Source organism: Cottoperca gobio, chromosome 18 (genome assembly GCF_900634415.1).
Source record: "Cottoperca gobio chromosome 18, fCotGob3.1, whole genome shotgun sequence".
In the NCBI taxonomy this organism is placed as follows: domain Eukaryota; kingdom Metazoa; phylum Chordata; class Actinopteri; order Perciformes; family Bovichtidae; genus Cottoperca; species Cottoperca gobio.
Window position 1 is genome coordinate 3,763,324 of NC_041372.1, and position 26,591 is coordinate 3,789,914.

Genomic DNA, 26,591 nt, shown 5'->3' on the forward strand with positions numbered 1-26,591 from the left:
AAAAAAACAATCACATCAAACGAGGAGTGTCAGGACGCCGGGTTACATTTCCTTCCCAAAGGTCACGCACAAAAGCTTATTCACGCCTGTGAGTCTGAGCAGTTGGAAAACATGATTGATATTCCACCACAACACCACTCTGGAGTGGTTATGGATTTTGTCCAAGTCTCAAATCCTCATCCCTGCTGAGAGCAATATCCCCCACCGCCCACTCAGCACCTTCAGGAGTACTTTGATTTAATGTCTTTCAGTTTAGTGCAGCAGGAGAGGATCTCAACCAATTTCCAACCAGAGAACATGAACTCAAGACTCCCTGATAAGAAAGCACCAACACAAGTCCGGCAGAGGAAAGAGTGAACAGAGAATGACCCCACTAAAGGAAAGCCACAGAAATGAACAAGCAGTGGTGCAGCTTGGGTCATGTGATGCGACCCAAGAGCAGAAAAGAAACTTCAACCTTTATATAGACTCGCAGGATAACAACAAGACAGCAGGAAGAGAAGCTGCCAACAGGGAGAAGTAACTGACCAACAACACTATCTAACATACTCGTCTCTCTCCTGACTCGCTCAACGAGAAGTTTCTTGGCACAATTGAGGATCTTCAAAGGACGTGTATCCCGAGATAAACAGGACAAACACAAGGCTTAGAGTGCTTTAAAGTTATGTTTTGTTTCAAAGAAAGGTTTAACCAGGTCATTTCTTTTTAGAGATTGAATAGAACAAGCAGGTGAGCATCTGATTATGTCTCAAAGTAATAGAAAATCAATAAATATTTAAACATTATTAATTATTTAAACACTGAATCCAAACAATAACAAAAGACGGAGCAGAAAAGTTACATATTATACCTTTAAAGTTGCATTTCTTTTCAACACAAATACATTCTTAAATAAAAATATGCATAAAAGGGAGAAGTGAGGTTGATGGTCAAACTTTTATTTCTTTGATTCAGTCGTTCATTAAATCTTCTTCAAGAGTTTGGACTCCGTTCGTTAAGCTCGTCACGGCCCGCGGGCCAACAAGTGTTTCTAACTGACACACATCAGCCGGCATCTACAGTCTGCTGCAAACTAGCTCCAACAAACAGGAGGACGTTTGTATAAAACTATGCTTTGAGGTTTGATTAATATTTTCAATGCCAAGTAACCGACTCTGTCTTTCTGCGAGTACAAAAGAACCGAGTAATTCTTTCAATAATGATGTAGCATTGTACACATCTCAGGCTGTGTTGTGCTTTGGCTGGTATGAAATTATGTTTATATAACCCCCTCAGGGTGGCAACTGCACACACACACACACACACACACACACTAAATGAATCATGTCGCGTTCGCTCCAATAACATCTCAGTTCCCATCTGCTCTCACGTCAAGACATCTTGAACTGTTCTCACCTGCTTTACAGTACAGAAACACACACTCTCTCACACACACACACACACACACACACACACACACACACACACACACACACACTTCCACAACCTACATAACCAATCCATATTACCTTGTAATGTGGATGCCCCTGGAGCGCACACGCAGATGTGACACTCTGCACACTGCTCTTAGAAGCTGACACACACCTGCCACAGCTTCCAGCAGACACTCACTCACTCTGCTTCACCCACAGACACTCACTACTTCTGATTCCTACACACGAACACACACACGTATATACAAATCACTCGCAGTCCAGCAGCACATCCTGCAGCAACACGATCTAAGCAGCAGTGAGTCTGCATCAGCAGTATGTCACATCCAATAATATGCTATACAGTACTGAATGTAGAGGCCTGTATAGTGGAAGAGAATGTGTGTGTGTGTGTGTGTGTGTGTGTGTGTGTGTGTGTGTGTGTGTGTGTGTGTGTGTGTGTGTGTGTTGTTATTTATAGATAAATGGCTGTCTTCTTATATTATCCTTAATATTAGCATCTCCTTATTTTATTATTAGTATAATTGTGTTATCTATAGTGCTGCATGAATAGCGTATTATTGAAGTCAGTGGGATTTCTTTCACTGGATTTGGGATTATTGCAGAAAATAAGCTCTGAGGAAAAGCTTCAAAACTCACCAGGGAGTATTACGGATGTACTTTATGTTGTAGAAGAAAACGTAAAAAGTGCCCAAAACCATGATGAGGGAACCGGACGTGCAAAAACTTTAATTTCTGGACTCATTCATGCAGCACTCTAAAGAATATTAGGTATGTTGTATTATAACATCTCTTTGTTATTATCAGTAGATTAACATGTTTTTGTCAATTTCATTATTCAGTCTTTCATAGTCGTAGTTGTGCTTCGGCAACACATGTCAAATGTCATAACAATAAAGTCTATTGCATTGAAAATAAAATGGAATTGTTTTTGTGCGTGTGTTTTTGAGCTGCAACAATTAGTAGAGTAATGGATTATAGTTGTATAATGGAAAGGTCTGTTCTGTTTCCTGCCTCTCAGATATGGAGACTTCCAGCTTTCCTCTGTTTTATATCATATTAAAGAGAATATCTTTGGTGACGTCTTTAAATATCTAGTTTTGACTTTGAGAAATTAAGATGGAAATCTTTCACTATTTTTCTGACATTTTAGAGAGCAAACGATAAAGCGATTAACCTAGAAAAGAATCTGCAGATTAATCGATAATGACAATAATCGTTGGGTTGTGGTAGTGTGTTTGTGTTTGTGTTTGAGTGTGTGTGTGTGTGTGTGTGTGTGTGTGTGTGTGTGTGTGTGAATGTGTGTGAGAGTGGGAGAACGAGCGAGAGCTAAAAGCCAGAGGGAGTAGAAAGTAGGTCTAATACTGTTGCCATGGCAATTAATGAGATACAAAAGTCTTTAACGTTATCATTACGGGTATCAGAGGAGTGGATGATTGTGTGTGTGTGTGTGTGTGTGTGTGTGTGTGTGTGTGTGTGTGTGTGTGTGTGTGTGTGTGTGTGAGAGATGAGAGAGAGCGAGAGCGAGAGAGCGAGAGCGAGAGCGAGAGCGAGAGAGAGAGAGAGAGAGAGAGAGAGAGAGAGAGAGAGAGAGAGCGAGAGCGAGAGAGAAGCGAGAGCGAGAGAGAGAGAGAGAGAGAGCGAGAGAGAGAGAGAGAGAGAGAGCGAGAGAGAGAGAGAGAGAGAGAGAGAGAGAGAGCCCTCCGGCTGCTTCTCTATCTTTGGATCGATGCTGTTTTCTCGCTTCTAACTGGGACGAAGGAAAGAGGTCAATAAAAACACAAAGCATGTAAACAGTAGATTTCATAGTAAATCTGCCTGCATGTTGTTTCTCCTTTAAAACATGAATTAAACTGAGCAACCGCTGCAGGCAGCACACCTCAGAGCGGAGGGAGGTCAGCAGCACAGAGGGAGCAGCGAGGTCACAGGAGGATGTGTGGGCTTGTGACTGGACGGTTGCCAGAATAAATCTAATGTAAAAAGTGACTGGAGTGCCTTCGAGCAAGGAATCTGATGCTCTGGAGGACTGCAGTTGTACTCGCAAGCTCTCGCGTGTAACTGTGAAAAACTGGTTACAGAACCACGATGAATGAAACATTTCAGATCCCAGTGTGTTACATTAATTACAGTAGAAGCAATAAAAGCCAGCTCAAAGTGCTTGAGATAGGTAATCCATCTGGTAACCTTTTCTCCATTTGATCAATACAGTATCATTAAGGCGCCACTTTCTTTTCCTTCGTGTTGGATTCAAGTGCTGTTCAGCTTCTAGGATTTGAGAGGAACCTGCTTTCCACAGCAGGCGGCTGAAAAGTGGGTCATTGAGTCACTGTTCGCAATAAAAATAAAAACATGATGCTGCCAAAATGTTCACTTCAAGAGATTATGGCAAGTTTCAAGTCTCTGCAACTTATTTTCCCTTCCACACTGAAATTAACTGTAAGTAATAAGTCGCCAAGTGCTCTAAATCTTAAAGCTTAAAGCTGCACTTCTTCATACTTTAATATGAATCACGGTGTGTAATGTAACAAAGAATCATCACCCAACTCTGCAGAACTGAGCACTTGAGCCTCTTTCAGCTCATTGTTTTGGTTCGCTCTCACCAGCCTCATGGGGGAGTTTCTTAGTTACAACTAACTCAACTGTCCGCCACCGCCACTATCCAAAACTGCAACTGTAATCTGGGAGAAAATAACACATGCTAATGTTGTAACTGTCACAACGCTGGATTTGCGTTTCCTGTTTTATTTTGAAATATTCTCTTCCCCTTGTGTCATGTCTGGTATTACTTCCTGCCCTTGTGTTTTCTGCCTTTCTCCCCAGGTGTGTCTCGTTCCCTTCATTAGTTTCCTCCTGTGTGTTTGCCTTTCTCTCCCAGCTGTGTCTCGTTCCCTCATTTAGTGTCTGTGTGTATATATCCCTGTCTGTCTCAGTGTTCTTTGTCGGTTCGTCATTCTTGTTACACTCATGTTCTCTTGTGCCTTCCCTGGTTTGTGGTTTTACTTGTTACTTTGTTTTGTATTCGATTAGCTTTGTTAAATAAAGCTCTCATTTTGTTAAACCTCATCTGGCGTTCTGCATTTGGGTCCACCTCTTCTCCCAGTCGTAACAGTAACGTAGTTAAGAATGCAGTGAAGTGGCCAAAAGAAGAACATTAATGCAGCTTTAATGAGATCAAAGCAAAACTTTAATCATTGTCATTTAAAGTACACAAACATACAACTCCAGCGTTGATTTTCAATGCAAAATTTCAGGATATTTCAATTTAAACAGCGTACAATAGGTGCTTAAATTAAAAATAACGTGCAAGAATATAATAAAATAAAGAAATGAATAAAGTGAAAGAAGAAAGACGATAATAAGTCTTGGTGTTATTGATGATTGGCCCTCCATTCACGGTGAAGAGCCTGCATTGCAATTTCTCACATCTCAAAACGTGTGTGTGTGTGTGTGTGTGTGTGTGTGTGTGTGTGTGTGTGTGTGTGTGTGTGTGTGTGTGTGTGTGTGTGTGTGTGTGTGTGTGTGCATTGAAAAGTTCAATTACGGATTTCTTGCTTCCACAAATGAGTCAAATTAAGACGGTCGATCGATCTGCAGAAGCAGAGGTCGGTGTGACCCGACTGAGGCCGGCATGAAAGAGCTTTTGAAAGCGTCCAACCCTCGCCCGACATCCTTCTTAACCAGCAGATCTGAGAATAACAAGCCTTCATTACACAGCCAATCACACACTCTACTGCACACACACGTTTATGTTCTCTCCGGCACAGAAAACCACACACGGGTTTGTTTTAATGTTCCTACTTTCACTTTCATACATATTTAATACATGTGTGTACTCGTATGGGTGTCATTTAAGTGTGTGAGTGTGCATGTGAAATATATAATACGCTGCACAGCATTTACCAGACTTCTTTGAAGCTAGTAATTGGCAACCGGCTCATTGTGAGGTGTTGTCATGTGTGTGTTAGCGCTTAATATCTACTTTGATCCGTGTAAAAGCATGTTTGAAGCCACGACTGAGATCCAAGCAAGCAACAGATTGTCATGCTGGTAATGGCAGAGGAGAGGGGCAGAGCCGTGAGAAGGGAGGAGGATGCTAGGAGAGACGAAGGAAAGGAAACGAGGAATGGAGCAGATGAGAAGAGTAATGGGAATACAACACCGAGGAGGAAATGAGAAAAGTGTCAGCGGGCCCTTTAGGCTGCAAAGGTTGTTGGAGTATCAGCAGACAGATGAATGGCTAAGTGTGTATGAATGTTTCATTCTACCACCAGATTAGAGGATGAACTTAATGAACATTTCCGTTGGGCTGGAGGTTAATAACTGCTCTGCCTTTATAAAGACACGGTCAGTGATCAGAGGGGATGACTGGATGGACCCCGCCAGTGTAAAAGGACTGAGTGCTAATGATCATTAAAAAAAAGGTAAAGAAAAACGTTGCCAATGTCAAACTTGGAATAAATTTGGGCTACAGAACTACACGTGTAGAGATAGAAGCATTGAAACACAACTGTTTGACAATGTGAATAGTTGATTTAGCTTTTCCTATCCTCCAGGTCCCACAAGAACACGACAATTTCTCTCAAAATCGGATTAGTTGGGGTTATTTCTCGTGAGGGATTTATCCGTTTGTGTTTTTCCCTATGTGACCCAGTGGTTGGAAGTGGGCGGGGCTCTGTTGGGAATAAGTGAGGTCCCTTAGTTTCATGCCCCGTCGTACGTTTACATAATAAATAACTTTGTTACTTATTTGTATGATTGTACTTACTTAAGATGTCTGCTGTATTAAACTGTATGGTTGAGTTTGGTTCACCAAAAGTGTAGATTAATATTAAAGGTGAATGGATCTTTACATTTTGACACTATATGCATTTTTATGGCAGACTGTCACATTAATGGCAGTTCAAAGGCTAAACGCTGGTTAGGTTTAATTAAATGTTTTATTAATGCATCCACATACACAATATCAAATATTAATATACAATCCTACATAATCTGTCGGAGCTCTGGTGTCGCCACCTGGCCCCAATCTTCATTAGATCTAATTTGTTTAAATATATCCAGCATGAGTTGGTACTGTATGCCCTTTATCATGAATTATAGCATGACATGATGGCAGGATACTCGATTCTGATTGGCTGATGCTTGTATGCACTGTGATACAGAAGGTGTTTAAAATAAATGCTCTCTTTAATTCATTATGGACCGTCGTGTGACGCCATGTGCGCTCTCCGTGCATGCCTATATTAATATATTTAAAGTAGCGTCCAGGTGTTTAGTAATTCCTAATGAACTACAAACGGAATACAAACTGTATAACAGGCTCCATGCAGCTGTGGCGCTGCATGCTGCGACCGTGTAAACCAGCCTTTCACTGGCATTGACACGTTGACAGGTCTTGAACTATGGCTTTAGAAAATACCCATAATGTAATGTATGCAATCTCATAATGCATATTATGGTATGGTATTATGCAACACAGAAACAGCATAATCTTCCCCCGGCTTTCTATGGACATGAAGTCATAGATATGTTGCGCTCACAGGCACACACGCACTCTGCTCTCCCCGAGCGCCAGTCATATTGCAGATGTTCATATCCAGTGTCTGCCAGCCTCCGTTTGTTTGTTTTTGCCTGTGTGTGTGTGTGTGTGGTGTGTGTGTGTGTGTGTGTGTGTGTGTGTGTGTGTGTGTGTGTGTGTGTGTGTGTGTGTGTGTGTGTGTGTGTGTGTGTGTGTGTGTGTGTGTGTGATGTTGAGAGGTACTGGCAGCACGGTGCTCAGACTTCCGTCCCTTTGCTAATGTCACACACAGAGAGGATAGCAGAGAGCCTGAGGGAGCTAGCTAGCTAAAGTACACACACGGTTATCACGCATAAATAAATGAATATGAACATTGAAGAATGAAGATCTAAACTCTGCACTCACAGCAGTGCACCATGCTGGCTTTTCTATAGTGTTCCTTCACTCGTATGGATTTCTTTTTGCTACGGTGACTTGGTGACACACAAGTTCAAGTGTTATGTTTCTGCTGCTGGGCCCTGATGACACATGCACTCACATCCTCGGTATCTGCACTATATGCTCGCCCTGGTTGCCTTTAGACCTCCACCTAAAGTTTCTCTCCATTTTCATGTCACGCCCAGTTGCAGTAGCTGTGGTATTTACTCCAGATTTGAGCGGACCAGACTTTACGAATAAAGCTTCACGAACAGAGGATTAAGTCAAGTTGACTCATTGTGTCTGCAACGTCTTGGGAAGAACGAGGGAAAGTTGTTTTTGGAAGAAGGCGGCATGCGGACACAATGCTACTCACTGCGGTACACAGGGTTCCTGCAGCTTAAGGGAACTTAGATTTAAGACCAACTACACATTAACCAACATTGAAGGAAAATATCATTTACTCTGCCCCAAATGTTCATTGTGACTTAAAACATGACTTTTTGGTCGAGTGAAAAGGTTTGATGATCTCCTTCAGAAGTACGAGTGTTGTTGGCTCCGCTGTTCTGATCTGCTCGACTTTAATGCGAGAAGCATTCGGTAAATTATTTAGAAATAGAAGTTATTATTTTTACCAGAGATTTTAAATAGCAATGTCAGAAACAGACGATTCATAAAATCCTATTTTTAATGTCTAAGCTTTTTTAGTACATCTGAAAAGATGATTTATGACAATTTAATTGCAATACAATTTTTAGATTAAATTCAAGGCCTTTAAAGACCTTTTAAAGGAACCCCTGTATACAGCAACGGGGAGGATGTGTCAGGATGTTGGATTCAGATAAATTAATCTCCTCCAGCCATTAATCATAAGGAGCCGGCACTCGCCTCCTCTATTTCTCCTCCAATTCTGTGTGTGTGTGCATATATATATATATATATATATATATATATGTATATGTGTGTGTGTGTGTGTGTGTGTGTGTGTGTGTGTGTGTGCGATGCCAAGAAGCAGTACAGTTTGATAGCAGAGCAGATGGAACACAAGCGCGTTTGATTTGTTTGTGTGCAGGAGATATGAGCAACAGCGCTGTGGTAAAACTAATGGAGCCAAGTCTTTCATTAGCACAAAGCTTTCCCGTATGATGGGAAAAAAAAACATGCTGCCCTTTCTTTATTTCACAGGAGCAGCTTCAAGCAGGCAGTGAAACCACTCCATGTCCAAAATGTATTTTCAAAAGAGGGCAATATTTGCAGGTAGTGAGAGAGATTGAAATGGCTTTTTTTTCAGATTCATGCTGACACCCGTGCCCTTTCAAAAGCACTGAGGTCTGAGAGGCTCGGAGAGGACACACGACTTCCACAAACACAAAGACAAACCATGAAAACTCAAAAGAAGAGTTGTATGTGCACAGCAGTGGTGTGTGTGAAAAAGCTTGAGATGCACAGCGTGTGTGAAAGAGAAGCAGAGAAGAAAGAAGCAGAAGCATGACAACAGAGTGGATTAGAGTTATTTAGAAGCGCCTGTCCACTCCTGCGTCATTATCATTTTTATTGTTTTCCTGTTTATCGCTCCATCGCTTCTCATCCTCATCCCTTCTTTAAACCAATCAGAAAAAAATACCAGACACGACAATCCTTCACACACACACACACACACACACACACACACACACACACACACACACACACACACACACACACACACACACACACACACACACACACACACACGCTCCAATGAAGTCATTTTCAAGATCTCACAATCGCACATGCATGCACTCGTGAACACGCCGTCACACACGTACATTGCATGCGAAAAACACCTTTCAGCCATGCATGCAACGTGGCCGGACAGCTTGTCTGTGTGTGAGGACTCTTATCAGATTATATGAAATAGGTTTGGGTTTATGCTGCTGTGACAGATTACCGGGCAAGAGAAGGTAGAAACAGGCAGGACAGAGAAGAACAACAAAGATAAATGAGTTTGAAATATAATGCAAGACTAGAAGAGCTCAGACCTCTGCAAAGACCAACGCTCACATGCTTCCTACTTCAGTGTGTTCATGAGCTTTAAGTCATCAAGTGGAAACAACATGAACGCTACAAGGAAGATGTGTTTTTTGTTGCTCAGAGCGTTCACACGCTTACAGCTGTTTCCGACTTAAAGGCTCGTTTTCCCAGTCAGGAACTAAATTTAACGATTTTTCCGATACCACATGATGGCAGCACAAATCTCGCAATGTTAACGAAAGGGAATTATAATTTGTGTATTCACCCCGGGATTCAGATTCGCTCCAAAATGTAATGTGTTCTTCCTTCGTCCATGCTACACAGACAGACAAACCGAAGTGAAAACATAACCTCATTGGAGGAGGTAATAAAGAATTATGGAGCAGCACGAGGTAAGAAGAGACGGTAATAAGGACATATAGGAGTGTTGGTGGAAAACGGACAGAGAGAAGGGAATAGAGGGAGGGACGCAGAGGGGATCAAAAAACCAGGAGTGATATTGGAGGGCAGCAGGTGAGGAGGCCACGGAGAGTGATGGGGAAAGAGAGAGGAGATTAAGCAAGACAGAGAGGGGGATCTGTGAGGGGACAGAACAAGAGAGAGAGACTGACAGAGAAGGACAGCAAGGAGCGAACCTGATGAGAGAGAAGACGAGGTAATCAGAGATGTGGGAGCGACTGCATAGGAGGGGAACAAAAGAGCAAAGAGGAAAGAGGTGGAAGGAGATGAAAGTGACAGTAAAACAAGAGGAAGGAGACAAATAAATACAAAAAAGATTTAACTATTCTCGTTCCACTGACGTAATAAATCACAGACTAAAGCCGGGACTCTTTCTCCAGAAAGAAAAAAACAGGATTTCTCGCCATATACAGCTTCCTGTATATTACTCAAAACATCTTCTCTGAACATGTTCCGTTTAATATTTATTCATATTTATATTACATATTGATGTAATGCTTCACTTTAACCGCTCGCAAACATGTTTCTAGCAGCATATTTATACAAGCAGAGATTAAAGGAGATGTTGGATTTTATGCTCATCAGGTGTCAAAAAGCAAATGAAGGTTAATAATCTGTGTCTGCTGGATGTGTAAATATGTATTTGCTTTACCAGCCATATCAAGTTTGTATAATGTTGTGTTTATAGCTTGATCCGCAGAATCATCTGATCATCCTTTCACCAGTTTATGTGAGTGTTATGAGGTTACCACTGTGCAGCGGGGCACAAAGAACAACAGTCGTGCCATTTCAACCTGTGTTGGTGGTTTGGAGCACAGGAGCGTCGAGGCTGTTTAGCTGTAATGTCAGGTTTGTTTCATGCACTTGATGCTCCACCTGTTTAAAGCTGCTCTGAGCACCAACATCATTTCAAGGTTGGACTCTCGTAGTTAGCAGTAATGGGGATTGGATCTGTGTTTGTTTCAGTCCCACACAAACATCCAGCAGTAATGTGGAGGTTGTGGCGCACAGTTATAACAGGACGTTATACATCCATGTAAAATCTGACGTGGACTTTTATTTTGAAGGGTACAGGTTTGTTGTTACTGTACGTTTCTGGGAGTAAATGTGTTGTAATGTAAAGTGTGTACGCTGGAAAAACAAAACATGTTTAATGGAGGTTTAGCACAGGACGTGTGACATAAACAACCTTCAAATCATGGAAAAGGGAGTTTAAAACCACAACATTGTTATAATCTGCTGCATTTTGTAATAAACAGTCTGAATGCAATACATAATGCATTCCCCAGCATTTTTAAATAAATGATAACATATTTCAGCAGTTATCCCAAAATGAGAGATTTTTTCATTCAAATATAATAATACAAGCATTATGTAATGCATATTGTTGTACAGAGAGTATTCAACCCTTTTTGTTATGGTTTTAAACTGCCCTGAAAATGTTGATTTTATTGCCAATATACACGGAGACAGAGCGACGGAGTCAAACCAGAGGAATGACAGAGAGAGACCGACATGGAGACAGGAGAGATGGAGAAAATTAAAGAGTGAAAGCTGCACAAACAGGGTGGAGAGGGACAGAGGAAGCAAAATAACAGGGCAGAGAAGGGAGGGAGAGAAGGAAACACACACACACACACACACACACACACACACACACAATAAATAAATCTATGCGTAAGAAACAAGTGGACGTTGCCTATTCATGTCTGTCCATTCAGAAAAGCTTTAAAGGGTGAATGTATTCTTCATCAGTGCCCATTTTCACAGCTGATTGGATAAGTCTGTGATTGTCCATTTCACATCATGCATCCCATTCATGAATTCAAAAGAGCAGATTGTGCTGAATGTGACCTCCCAGAGCGACGGAGAAAAGGACAAAAGCAGTGTTTTCTCCCTCCATCTTTCACTTTCATCACTTTTCTCCACCAAGCCATCCGTGAAATGTAATTTAAAGCAACAACAACATCACTGACAACAGTAACAACATCTCCGGGACATTCTCTGCATACAGATTCCACAGACACACGCTGTCGTAAGTTCATGTGTGTGTCATAGACTGAGGTTATTCATAAAACAAATGGCTCCCCTCCACCTCAGAGCTTTCTATTCTTAGCAGCAGCAGGGCGAGCCTCTCTGCATATCAATGCCCAGCTCATCTTTAAACATCACCTGGTGGGGGGACAGTGATGATGGCGCCATTAACTGTGTTTGTGTCCGCTTCCAAATGTACGACAGTTTTAGGTTGTCCGGTGTTTACGTGTGTGTTTGTGTTCATTTTTGGATTACGACGATGTGTGTGTGTGATAACCTGGTTAAGTGGTCGTGACAAATCCGTCATGTCCGTCATGCCTGATTCTGCAGAGAAATCCTCTGCCAGTCACGCATAACTGGAGATTACCATGTTACATCTAAACGGGTAACTCTCTTTACTCACATTTCTATTAAAGCATTAAAATGCAATCGATGCATTAAGTGCAACTATGCCAATGTTACATCCGTGTACGTTGGATATATTGCTGAATAACTAACATTTGCTGACTTTTCTTCTTACTTAGTCCTAAGTTTTAGCATTCAGCATTAGTATCCTATATAATAACAGCATTTTCTGCTTGACAAATTACTTTAATGATTAATCAATTGCTCTGGAGTCTTAATTAGCTGCACAGCTTACATAGGCTTGCTTTAAAGACTTTGATAAAGCTTACATTTAGGGTTGGCTCAGGCTTGCTTTGAACCAAGCCTCTAGTTATGCTGCTCCTTCTCTCCCCCTCTATCTGCATGCACTCATGTCCCATTAATGCATGGTACTAACTCTGCATCCGGGGCATCATCCCTGGAGTTTTTGTGTCTCTCGTCTTGCAGATTGGGGTCTAAGGACAGAGGGTGTTGTATGCTGTACAGATTGTAAAGCCCCCTAGATGCAAATTTGCCATTTGTAAATAAATAAAATTAGATTTCTATTCTAAGTATTGCACTGTTCTTGTTGGTGCACTTAAGTTTCCTCCACCTACATCATGTACTTCAGTTAGTGATGCTTGAGAAAGTCACTTTACACCCACACAGGCCTTACTGCTGCACTGCGTCCTAATGTATTGAGCCGACTGTCCTATGAAGGACCTGCTATCTCCCACTGACTGTGATGGATTGTTCCTTCTGATTGATGGGCCTTGCTGGAAATTGGTGCATCTAGAAATAATGTTATCTAAATTTGCCACTTAGCTGCGGGGTTAAGTGAAATATGGCAGATCAGACTAACTAACTGTAATTAAGATGTGGATTTCTTCTCCAGCACTCCTCTCTCAGAATCCACATTCATAAATATATGTATACAATCTGGAGCTTTATGATCTTCACAATACAAAAAGGTGTTAACAGTCTTTACGGCTGTGCTTTATAGAGAAAGTAACTTCGCCCTCTGTTGAAAATGATTAAATACACTTTGCCTGTATGAGCGTGTGGTAAATGGAGCTCAAACAATAGGCCACATTCACTTCTAGGTGATAAAACACAAATTAATACTGAGAGGAGAGTAATACTGCAAGACCCCTGTGACCTCTCTGGTGTTGACAACATGAAGACTAAGCAGAAATAGTGCTACAGGTTATTAATGACTCAGTTCATTTGGAACTTAACCTCTGACGGACTAAGTGAGGTGCACGAGTGTGAGTCCGCGGTGAAAGTGAGATCCCTGTTGGTACATCAGAAACTGCCGCCCGGCGTGGAAATCACACCATTAGGCAATAAACGAGTCAAATGAATCCCTGAAGTGATGCTTTGGGAGTGATTGGAAACTGAGCAGAATGAGTGATGTGAGGCCCTGCAAACCTGTGTGGCCCCATGAGAGACATCATGTTGGTATTAGGTTGGCACTACTCAACCTCATTGTTCTTTTAAACTCACAGGGTGTTACTTTTACAATAAATCATATTGTTGTGGAAGTGATTATTGATTTGTTTTTCACAGAGTATTTAGTTTCCTTTGACACTTAAATTGAGGTGAATTACTTTAATCTGTTTTATATTTTTTTTTAGGCTCCAGATCACATTGTGTTAAAAACACATTTTTAACTTCTTAGAGAGTTTCCTGTAGCATCAGGCTCTGGGTCATGTTATATTTTTACATTTTATGGCTGAATTTAATAAATCCCTGCAGTGCCTGTAAAGTATAAGCACCACCATTGGCCTCCATCCACAGTGGCCTCTAGTCCAGCAAGTGTTGAGGTGCCAATATGTGATGTAGCGTTTGGGCAGAGCCGGCAGCATATTGGGAACTTTCCATGAATGTCAAACACTGCATTAAATAAAACAGGATAAGCCAACGACTCCGTCACAGCCAGGGAGGAGATGACCGCTACCATCCATCACTGTTCTCACATCGTATTGTTATAAAGGACTTAATGAATCAACCTGTAGGCAGGACGCCGGGCTTTGTAATGCCTCGAGGGAGGCTGGACTCACGGTTGGGTCGCAGTAAGATTAAAACGCCTCTCAAAATCATCCTGAGTAAAGCCACAGTCCAAACAGATTAAAGAGATGGAGTGGACATTTTCACATTTAGATTCAGGCCACTTTTTGAAACGTAAGAAAAAAATAATTAAAATATAGTTGGCAAGTTAGTTAGGAAGCTTCATTCTCGCTGGGGGGGGATGCATTGCAAGCATCAAGTATATGAAGCCCCAAAGTGTTTTTATTTTAACGAGTGGAGTTCATCACCAGCCAATCACAAGCCCCCTGCCTCTCTCCATCTGAGGAGGACGTGGTGTTTGTTTAGCCAACAGGAGCTAGCTAACACTGCTAACACTGCTAACAACTGTGTGACACAACAAGACGGGTTTAGCATAGGCCAAAGAAGAACACGTTCAATTCAGGATACATTGAGTTGGTCCTGGTGAGGACGGATACACAAACTAATGTCCACTTATGGAAACGTCCTCTCTCCCTTCCAGCTTAATATTAAAGACTGTTGGACTCAATGAACAATATCCGACAGACTAAATGTGAAAATTATGACTTTAGGATCAATAAGGTCACGTAATCAGGAGGACCAGCAGGCCATGAGGGGACCATAAAACAGAATTGGTTAGTGTGTAAATATTTGAATGTTATGTCTCACTTAATTAGAAACGTCCTGGCTGCATGATTTGTTCTTCTTCCTCTTCTTTATTTCTTCTTTTTCTACTTCCTAGTCATTATCATCAACGGCACCTTCCTCCTGACACCATTCAGAACACAAGGCATCTATATCCAGGACTAACAACCCCCCACTGTTGGTACCAACAGCACGTAAAACACACACACAGACAGACAGACACACACAGGAGAGAAGAGGATTATGACCACAGGGACTTTCCTGTCCCTCCCAGCTATTAGCCAGACAAGGTAAGCTGACAGTGGCGGGATCCCGGGGGTCAGCGTTGTTAACAACACAAGTAACCAGAGGCCGGTGCCAACGATACACATAACCAGATTATCATGGACAAGAATAGAGGCCAAGATGTGGGTTACCACGTTCTCCAGCGGGGAAGTTAGTGTGTTGTTTAAGACATGAATAGATCAGTTGAGGACAGTCACAGGAGAGGAAGTGAGGACAGAAACGGAGTAAGTCTCGGATATTTTTGGCACCAACACAAACAAACAGAGGCCGAGCAGGTACGCAGGCAGCATGCATTATGTGCATACACACACGCACCTTGTTGCTAGCTATAAACAGCTTGACCAAATCAATGTCAATATTGACATTTATAGGATTAGGCCTCGGACAAAATAATGAATAAATGTATGAGGTTTTACTTCCAAACACCTGGTTTCTCTGGTCATTTACAGACACAGCTCACCGAGGATGAATAACTGGATAGATGGAAATAAAGCAACAAGGACTTGCAGGGAAGCCCAACACACACGGCTGCAGCGTCTGAGGAGGTGTCTTTTTTAAAAATAAATTAGAAATCTGATTCCAAATGGAAATTTACTCAAAGTCAAAGCTTCAAGAACTTGTTTCGGTCTCATGACCTATAAACCAAAACTTAACTTAACTCACTTTCCTTTAATCATTAAATCATGTACACTTGCTGCCAGGAAACATCCAAATACATTTCTGACCCTTTGCTGGAGGCTGGAAAACGCTTTGCTTTGGTCTGAATTGTCCAAAATGTTGTATCACCACCCTGCAGACATGGCCCACATTGGCTCCTGTAGTCAGTAAATGCCCACTGGATAGTAGCGGCCTGCTAGACGGCATCAAAGCTGCTTAACGCAAAGACTTATTGTTGCTTATGGAAGCTGGAAAATGGTTTAAGATATGCAAATGAATCTATAGCCTATATTTCCTTAGACAGATTGCTGTGTTTGAATTATTGAGAGGGTGACATATCTTTATGTGAATTATTTATCTTGGTCTAAAAAATCCTCATTACCATCATCATGCTGCCATAACTTCCGCTTTTATTCTAAAACCATCACCATGCCATCAGTGTCAGCGTCACCAGGCTGCCATTATCTGATCATAAAATCATTTACTAAATGAACGTCATGCTGTGTTGAAGAAGTACTTGAAAGTAGTGATTTAGACCGTAAACTCTTTAGGAAAATGTTTACTTTGCTAATAAATCAAGTGAGAAGTAGAGTCATTTTCTTATAGACTTCTATACAATCAACCAGTGGGGTCGCCCCCTGCTGGCCATATGAAGTAATGCAACTTACATTATGTAATTTGGGTCATGTAATAATGTAACTGTTACTTCAATGTAAATGTACACAAACATTATTAAATGCACTTTTCAAACCCATAGGATTCCACTTGCTCATAGCTTAATTATGGTCATCAGCAGTACCTTCATCATCATCATCATCATCACCACCAGCATACCACAAATATCAATCAATCTATAAAACGTTGTCTGTGTACAGGAGCTTTCCTACAGGTTAGTTCTTTATAGATGACAAGTTGACAATAAGAAGTATTTGAGACGAGAAACAAAAATGATGAAGATGTCATAATAAAACCATTAAAATAGATTACAACCACTATCATCACAAGCAATCAAGACAAATATCTTAAACGAGCATTTAAGCATAATCATCACTACCTCTATACAGATGGTGCTCTAGTGTGTATAAAATAAATCATTCAACTCATTGTGCATTTCAATTTAGTCAATTCCATCATCATCATCATCATCATCATCATCATCATCATCATGGTTAAAGCCGCCTCACCGTTATATCCCCTTCATCAATATCACATTCTCATATACATCCATTTGCTTAATTTCTTCCATTGCTTATCAATTCTTCTCCAGCACCCTGACTGATTCGGTGCTCAGTGCCTATAGACCCGGATGCGTCCACTGTCCCTGACCTTAATCTCATCTTCCCTCCCCGGCCACCGGCATCACAGCATGCGCGGTCCACAGCCCAGCTCGGCAGGGTTATAGCCCTGCAGCTTTACTGTCACTCACCGTTCTCCAGCGAGGAGGCTCTCTGGTGGAGACTGAGCGCTGCTGGGTAAATGCTTAATTGGAGCGGTACTGGATGCTGTCTCCCGGACAGGGCAGGGGCTCTGCGGAGAGAGACCTCGCCGGTATGCATGGCTGTCCGGTAGATTCCTCCACGACCTCTCCCTGCCTGAGCTATACGATCACTTTCCTCTCCCGTTCACCCACCGCTTGATCTCACCCCGACTGGTTCCGTGCTCCTTATTTACGCACGCATGCACCGATCTGTTCCCGCTGCAATTAACTGGACTGTCAAAGAGGTAGCACCTCGCGCTTTACATAGAGTATGTGTAACATTTACACACACCGTCTGTCTCCTGTCACACACACACGGCTCACATATGACAATAAAACAATCAGAATAAATGCACAATACATAATAATAATAATAATAATAATAATAATAATAATAATAATAATAATAATAATAATAATAATAGTGGTACACACGTGGTTTGAGTCTTCTCGCCGGTTCGGTTCTCTGGAAGAAGCCCGGGTCGGGATCCGTTCATTCATTCACTCATCCCTCTATCTGTTCATCCTTCCCTCCGCTCTGTCCCTCATCAGCAGCTGAATAAAGGCTCCTCTGCTCTGAAGCGGCGGCGACAGAGCACGCGCACTTCACCCGTTGGCTCGCTCGCGCTCTCTTGCGCCCTCCCCAGTCTCTCTCTCTCTCTCCCTCCCTCCCTCCTCTCTCTCTCTCTCTCTGGCTAGGAGCATCTCCTTCCCTCTTTCACGCTTTCTAGTGCAGAACAAGAAGACAGAGAGGGGGAGAGGAAGACGTGAAACTGAGAAAGAAAAAAAAAAAGACGAGATGGAGGGAGGATGAGCTGATGTGAGCAGGAGAAGAGGGAGAAGGCAGAGAGATAGACAGAGGCTATTACTGTGTGTATTTGTGCCTGTGTGTGTTTGTGAGTGTGTGTGTGTGTGTGTGTGTGTGTGTGTGTGTGTGTGTGTGTGTGTGTGTGTGTGTGTGTGTTGTTGGGGTGAAGGATGAATGTGAACCAAAAGAACATGCACTCCCAGCAGCATCACCCCTGCACTCATAAACACAGATCATTGGAGAGACAGGGGGAGGAGGGGGGAGGAGGGGGAGGAGGGGAGAGGAGGAGAAGAAGAGATGAGAGAGGGGGAGAGAGGAGAGGAGGAGAAGATCGAGGAGAGGAGGGGATGGGGGGAGTTGCGAGGGGAAAGGAGAAAGAGAAAGGGAGGCGTCTCCTTCCCTTGAGGAGCGAGGAGAAGCTGAAGGGCCCGCGTCGGAAGAGCGGATAGCCTCGCGTCGCTTTTTTTTGTGCCTGGACGCTTCGTGTGTTTCTTCTCTGCCGCCTGGTCTCCCTCCCGCCTCTGCTGTTGCCCGTCCCCGTCTCCTTCCCTCGCTCTGCCCTGCGCTCCTCGGCGCCCTGTCTCGCCGTCCCTCTGCGCTCTTCGGAGAAGAGAGTCCTGCCGCTTCGGTGAGAGAGGGAGCGGAGGGGGGAGAGAGTTAGGAGGGGGAGAGTGAAGGAAAGGGAAGGAAATTACACTGTCATGTGTGACTGTACTTATATTATATTACTGTATTTTACTCTATTTAATTGTGTACTCTCTTTGCTGTAACAATTGTAATTTCCCCGTCATGGGACAATTAAAGGATTTCTGATTCTGATTCTGATTCTGAAAGGAGAGGAGAAAGAGGAGAAAGAGGAGAGGAGAGGAAAGAGGAAAGAGGAGAGGAGAGAGGAAAGAGGAGAAAGAGGACAGGAGAGGAGACATAGAAGTTAAATGTTAAAGGTTCAGGGCTGCACCTAATGATAATTTACATTATCAATCATCTTCTCAATGAATCAATTGATTTGTTTTGTTTTTAAATGACAGCCAACTGAGGAAGTGCAGACGTTCCTCTGTTTGATCGCAGACTAAAGGATCCAGCGAGTATCCTGTTGATGATGTCACTACAGTTTCACGTGGCGTCTCTATAGCGATCAGCTGAGAATCCCGTCTACACTGAAGAGTGTCCACGGTGGAAAAAGAAATAGAGTAAAAGGTATCAAAAGTGATTCGAGCCGAGCCGAACCAAGCAGTGAAAATACAGAATTCCTCTGGCCTCATTTCCCATCAACTCTTTACTTACATAAACAATTCACCGATAATCAAATTAGTTGCAGGATTATTTTCTGTTGATCGACTCAGTTTAGAATAAATGTAGATCATGTGAAAAAGTTAGCAAATCCTCAAAAACGGTCAGGAAACAGGACAAAGATCAATATGAAGGAGTCGAAATACCCTCATAGACACAGGTAGTACATGATACTTCAATTGTGAAAACCTAAAAGCATGTTGTTGTTGCAGGTTTGTATTTGCTCTGCAGAGGAGGAGGCAAAGAAGGATAACCTCCGATGAGATTAGATGGGGCGTGAGGGGGATAGATGGATGAGGGAGAGAAGCGCAGTGACAACATTGGAAAAGTGGACTAGAACAGAAAGAAAGAACAGAGGATGAAAGGAAAAGATGAAGGCCGGAGAGGAGAGAGGAGAAAGAGGAGGCTGTAGGCCGGAGAGAGGAGAGAGGAGAAAGAGGAGGATGGAGAGGAGGATGGAGGCTGGAGGCTGGAGACGGAGGGATGAGTGCTGTGAAGATGGGGAAAGGAGCTGGAGGGAGAGGAGGAGTGCAGCTGGAGTCAATGTAAATAATGAGAGAGGAGTAGTTTTACATTATCCGTCTTTTCGACACAGTTGATTAGAGTTCTGTCTCAGCGTGAAGCATGCAACACAAACCGCCATGATATCTTTAGAGAAATCTACATTTCTACTCAGTTTCTATGGCAATGAGAGAATAAGCGGAGTTATACTATCGTAATATAGCTGAAAACGATGCAGTGTGAAGCGTGTCTGCCTGCAGGATACTTCAGTATATATGAAATATTAAGACTCGTGAAAACTGACACATCGGGTACAGTTCTCCTCGTCATATAGCAGGATGATGTGATCTTATGGTTATTAGTATGAAGCCCATACACTCACAGAAAAGGATAACTTTCTAGAGACCTTATTTCATTTGAATATTACTCACTTTGTTATGCCACGCTAGCAAACTAGCTCCAATTAGCGAAGCATTCAGTGTGAACAACGTAACGTTCCTTTTGCTCTTTCAGCTCTCTCGCCGCAGATGCTCTCAGCTCAGCTTTGTATTTCAGCAATGAGTAAAAACAGACTTTTCTCATCACAACCTAATGGTGGAGTACATTACATACATACCAGTTGGCTTACGAGAACGTAGCTCCTTGCCTCAGGTTCAAGACCTTCCCTTAGGCAAATGAGAAAATGTGCGTTTCTTCTGCAGGAACAATATTCATGTTGTTAATCTGTCTTGACCAACTCCTTGTTCCAGAGAAATAATGAGAAGTTCCACATGTGCAATACAGACATTACTTCAGAAATACCATATTTTAATTAACCAAGGTCACACAAATTTTGAGGTGATGCCTATTAGTTGGCGCCAAGATGACAGCAGGCTTCCACATGTTGATGCAGATGCATGCACTCTCAAATCCAAATGATTAATTAGGTTACCTTAGCCCAAGCGGGAAACTTAAAGGTAGGAAATTCCTTTGGGTCTGCAGACTGCGACGCCTGTAGAAACTCTTCTTAAGAGCCGTAGTTTTGAATCTGCCTCTGTACCGACTCCCTGGATGCTCCGTCACGTCTTACACACTATCTGGCAGCACAAGCCAGTTAAAAACTAGGAAACCTCTTTTCACACTGATTTGGCCCGTTGCTGTTCCCGACACACGTCCCCTTTGTAGTGGGTTTAAGCTGGTCTACACTGGCTGCACCAAAGCAACACAGTTCCTCCTGCATTGTATTCAGAAACGTAACATGTGTTTATTCTATGGTGGTGAGGATTATTTAGAATATTACAATGGCATTGTCAATGGTGGCGCATTACTGATACGCTCCTGGAACAATGAAATTCCACACAAAACAAAGATGAACAATAATCCTTTGACCTCGTTAGCGCGTTTTCCATATCACAGGATCCTAGCCCAGTTGTATACGGCACTCATCACTTTCACAGTCTCTGAATAGATCGTTTTAGTGCTTTCCTGAGAGAATAACAATATTCAACCACTAACACTGAGTTTGTAGCAGGTGACTCCTACGTTCAGGTAAATAAAGGCCATGGTCCCACAATCCCATGTCAGAATCCTCTCATGAAGGCAGCTCAAACATTGGACATGATTACACAGTAGCCCACTAATCAAGCTATTCTGCTGCATCTCTGATCTTATAAAGCGTTGTTGGCTCCTGATCATTAACGAGCCGCCTCAGACTCATCGTGTCAGGTCACAGAAGCAGTTGTAAGTCATCCCGAGTATAGTCCATAGGGGAGCTGTAAAACACAACTAAAGCAGGATGAGGATGATTGCAACCAAATGAGCCTTGATAATTGAAAAAATTAAAATATGAGCGCCGCTGCCGCACTACACCGTCTCTCTCACACACCAGCTAAAATATGCAAGATGTATTATCTTCTTTCCTGCTCGCGAGTACACCTACATGTCCGGACACATTAAACCACACATGGATTCAGAAACACAGAAACACACACGCTCCCACGGCCACCGCTTTGATTGTTTTTCTGTCCACGCGAGGTTATTGAAGCGCTAACGGCCATACGAGTGCATCAAAGCACCTGCCGCTTTGGCGTCCTGCCAATAGGTGCGTCGTCAATCACAACAGAAGTCGATGGCTAAGTGCTTACGTGGGGCCGATTGTTATGTGCACAAACACTCACACGCTGTGCTCTGTAACAACCATGGCTGCACTCGTGCATTAGCAGATGCATGCATTGAAACTAGCAATGACCTGATGCCCCAACATACACACACAAGATGCAGATGAGATGGAAACAGCTCCATCAGCAGGCCGGGTTATTGATCAGGGTTGACATGAAGCTGCTGATCAATCAGGAGGATGAAAGCAATCAGATCTACGACGGACGAACACTAACGGAGAATCCTCGCATGTATCCTGCCTGATCTTAACTCCATAATAAAGGCACCCTGAAGGCTGGATGGATCCTGCGGGCATTACCGCTGAGCTGTCATCACTGAGAGCCAACAGCAAAACAAGAAGTGATGTCTTTTAATCAGTCATCTGTGACATACACCTTCACCACAGCCATGATGAAAACGTTTCCAGTCTGAGCTTCTTCTGCCCGTTGTCGTCGTTGTGCAATTCCAAAGGAACTCATGAAGGAGAAGTTGCTGCAAGTGAAACAAGTCTTAGGCATCAGTTACTTCTATGACTGTGAGAACACGCTGTGGGATTACAACATGCCACACTGGGGACACCAAATGGTGTATGAATGACACACCATTGTCTCAAGTAATTTCATGCATCATCACTACGCATTCTTTGCTGCAATAGTAGACGCTCACAGTAAGTCCCCCGAAGGCAGGTGAAAAATGCATCGACATGACTCGTGCAATGTCCTTAAAAAAGTGGCATTCTATTCATATGTCCTCCCATGAGAACACGCAGCAGAGTTTTGCAACTCCACCCAAAGAAATCTGCATTCCAACGTGTGTATTTCAGCGAACACATCTACACTCAACACACACGATCTTCATTAATGCTGTAACTTATGTGCACACACACACTAAAAATAAAGACATTGCCTCTAACATTGTCTCACCCACAAATATTAAATAGGAACATGCATACAGGTGCAACATATATTATTCACATGCACATGCACATGTACACACACACACACACACACACACATCTGCATGCGCTCGCTCTCTGTCTCACACACACACACGTTGGAGCAGTTCAATATAACCCGGGGTGTTGCAAGGGAAATGGTCCCAAAGTGCAATTCATCACTTCTGTCTCATCTGTTTCTTCTCCCCACAAGCAATACTGGCCTTTCCCTGTGACTCATATGATTGCACACACACACACAAACACACACACACATATAAGTGTACAGACACACGCAACTTTCCTTTTTACACACGTCTTGTGTTAACGTCGCAATTTGGGGCTTTTATGCTTTATAATTTAGTAAAGCTGAGATATATTCCTCTCTGCAGACATTTTGAGTTGATGGAAGTTTCCAACCGCCTGCAGCAGGAACTGGACCACAAGGATATATTTCATTATATATTGAGCTGTAAGGAGCAGAGGTGGGATGAAAAGTACTTTGACAAAAGTATTTCAATTCCTTTCCTTGTAATGATAGCCATCTATCACAGCTTTATTTTTATTATTTGTATGCAGATATGTATTGTTATGCTAATGTTACAGTTACTTATCCCATCGCTGTTCTGCTGACTGGGACTCGCTGAAGCCAGGAGTCAGTGTAAGGTCTCGTTAGTGTGTCACGATGTGTTAATGTTATTGTGCTGCTCCATGTGCTTTACAGCACTTTCTTACTTTGTGCTTTCAGGGTAAAGCAAAAGTTACACCCAACATGACGTATAATCACAAGATCCTGCATTCAAGAAAAAGTATGTAAGTATATTCAAGAAAATGTATTTACAGGATAAAAGTAAAAGCTTCACTATATATACACATATATACACACACACACTATATTTTACAATATTGGATTATTATTATTAATGCATGCAAGATGCATTTTAATGTTGTACTTCGCTACTTTCCACCACTGGTAATCACTAACGATTTATACGATTGCGTGACTCCGAACACTTTATGTGAACTTCTATCTCAAAACAAAAAGATCCAAATGTGAACTCAGTTTTGATTTTTTGCATGTTCTTGTTTCTGGTCAACCTCTTAAGATCTTGTTTCCACCTGACTGAATCCAATAAGCAGCTTGTCTCTATCAAAACACATCAATTAAACAGGGGCAATGACGCCATCAGCAAGCAAGCACGACATGAACTAGTTCAGTCAGCAACCCAGATACACAATGGGGGAGGAAAAATGCGGGAGAGAGAAAAGGGAGAAAGAATTGAAGCTGTGAGAAATAGAGGGAGAGAGGGGGAGAGAGGGGGAGAGAGGGGGAGAGAGGGAGAGCATAGGGCAGATCTGACAGAAGGGGGAGAAGATCAAATAGAGCAAGGCATGGACGGACAATAAGTGATGGAGGCACAAGGGCAGAGCGATGGAGGAATAAAAAGGGGCAACGCTGAGAGTCTGAGTGGGTGAAATGAGGAAGATGGGGGAGAGGATTAAGGCAATGAGGAAGACGGCTCCACTAATGCAGATACCATGTATTCTCATCTTGTTTTGTACCATGCTGCGCCTCTTCACCCAATTTCCTGCCTCACTGTCAAAGCAAAACAAATAAAATCTTTAAGGAGGATGGATCACCTACTCGTCTTGTGAAGGATGGAGACAAGAGGCTTGGAGCCGAGCGTCACGTGACCCAATAATTGCTGCATTTGCTACGATGGCTGTGATTAGCAGGTGGACAGACATCTGGCACCATTAACAGACACTTAATATATATAATATCAACATATTATGCTAAAGGAAAGTTACACTATTCAGAATCATTTTCACTGTTATATCTTTTGTAGTCCAAGTAGTAGCTGCAGGTTGCACGCAGCTAAACAGTTTGGAGAGTAGGAACACTTTGTCCGATATAGAATCTCGGAACCCATCGGCTATCATCTGATGGCGACTTGTATCTGCACTCATGCAGATACATTTGCTTATAGAGATTAGACGTAGACATCGTCTCTCAACTGCAACTCCATCCTAACGTCTCGAGTTGCTAATCTGTAAACAATGACCAGCGCAGGAAGCAAACTGTAGTCCTAAAAGTTCAGAACATGTAAAACAATTAAAGCAATGTTACATTTTCCGCTCTTTTTTTACACAGAGAGAAATGTTATATATTTGAGGAGAGAATATTAATTTAATCATTTGCACTTCAGTCCAAACTAACCCCTTTAATGCATGTTGAAGTAACTGATTAGTCTTTTAAATTGCACCTCATGTTGATAAAGATTTCAGCATTACAGTGATGAATGATTTATTCTGCCAGGAGCACTGGAGATAACGTTACTGTATATGTACTGGAGACTGTATACTTCGGCGTGCTGTATGGTGGCTCTACCATGATAATCAAGTGGAGCATGAAAGTATGTTTTGCTGCAGGCAGAGCTTAATGGTGATATACATCAACAGATTAACCAACTAAATCTAAATTAACTGCAGACAATTAAAGCAGCGTTGTGATAATGACCATACTGTGATGACAGCCAATGCCTACTTAATCATCTATTATTTAGTTGCAGCAAACTGTGAATAATTAAAAAGCTGAACTTGTTCACGTCTATATTTCAGGTGAAGGGTTCGAGGAACAGGACGTTACATATCCTGGTCTTACTTCCACAGTCAGCCTCAGACTCAACTACTCATTAGACAACGTAATGACAGTGTGCACCTCCCAGTTCACATATGTTTCAGACCAGCACGTATACATACACATTAGCTCTCTGAGCACACATACAACTCCAACCACATGAACAGAACCATAGTGGATATTAGAGGGTTGAAAAAGGGCTGGATGAGAGTGTGGGTGGCTCGTAAATTGACAAGATAGAGAACAGGCATGGGTAGGAGTGAGTGTGTCCACAAGTCAAGGCAGAGGTTAATTACAGTTTTTAACCTGGTTTTTAACCTTTAGCAGAGCCACGACTCTGAAGACAGCCTATTCCTGAAAGTCCCTTTCACACACGCACTCTATCCCTACGGAAACATCTCCTGCATCAACTCGTGTTTGAATATTAGCACGGATTGATTTTTAGTGAAATCTGTAGTGCTAATGTCCCACCTCAAGACCTACTGACATTTCAGGGGAAACGCCGGCACGGCTGTGCTGTGAATGCAAGCAGGGACAAGCACGTAAGGGGTTTGCTACATCTGTTGCCAGACGAGCTTTACACCTTTTATGCTCGTTTTGATCTCCTCAACAAAAGAGTCAGCTGTTAGTCTGCCCCGCCTCCAGAAGGACCGCCGCTGTCTGTATCCGCAGCGGATGTGAGGATCCTCCGGAGAGGGAATACGAGTAAAGCTGCAGGGCCTGATAACATCCCTGACGAAGAACATATACAGCATCATGGACATGAAGCCACTATTATCCCTGTACCTAAGAAGTCTGCAGTGTCTTATCTAAACGACGACCGCACTGTGGCACTCACCCCCGTTGCTTTCAGAAACTGGTTCTTCAGAACAACATCCCCGCCGGCCTCATCTGTTTACACACAGAGCCAACAGATACACAGAGGATGCCG

General features: G+C 42.6%; 1 protein-coding gene across 1 annotated transcript in view; it reads right to left on the reverse strand.

The window, feature by feature from the left end:
- Positions 1-17,921, reverse strand: part of slc8a4b (solute carrier family 8 member 4b) — an 82,292-nt gene extending 64,371 nt beyond the window's left edge. The window contains 1 exon segment of the mRNA XM_029454923.1: positions 17,786-17,921. The gene's annotated coding sequence lies outside the window, so the exon portion shown is untranslated.
- Between the last annotated feature and the right edge of the window lie 8,670 nt (positions 17,922-26,591).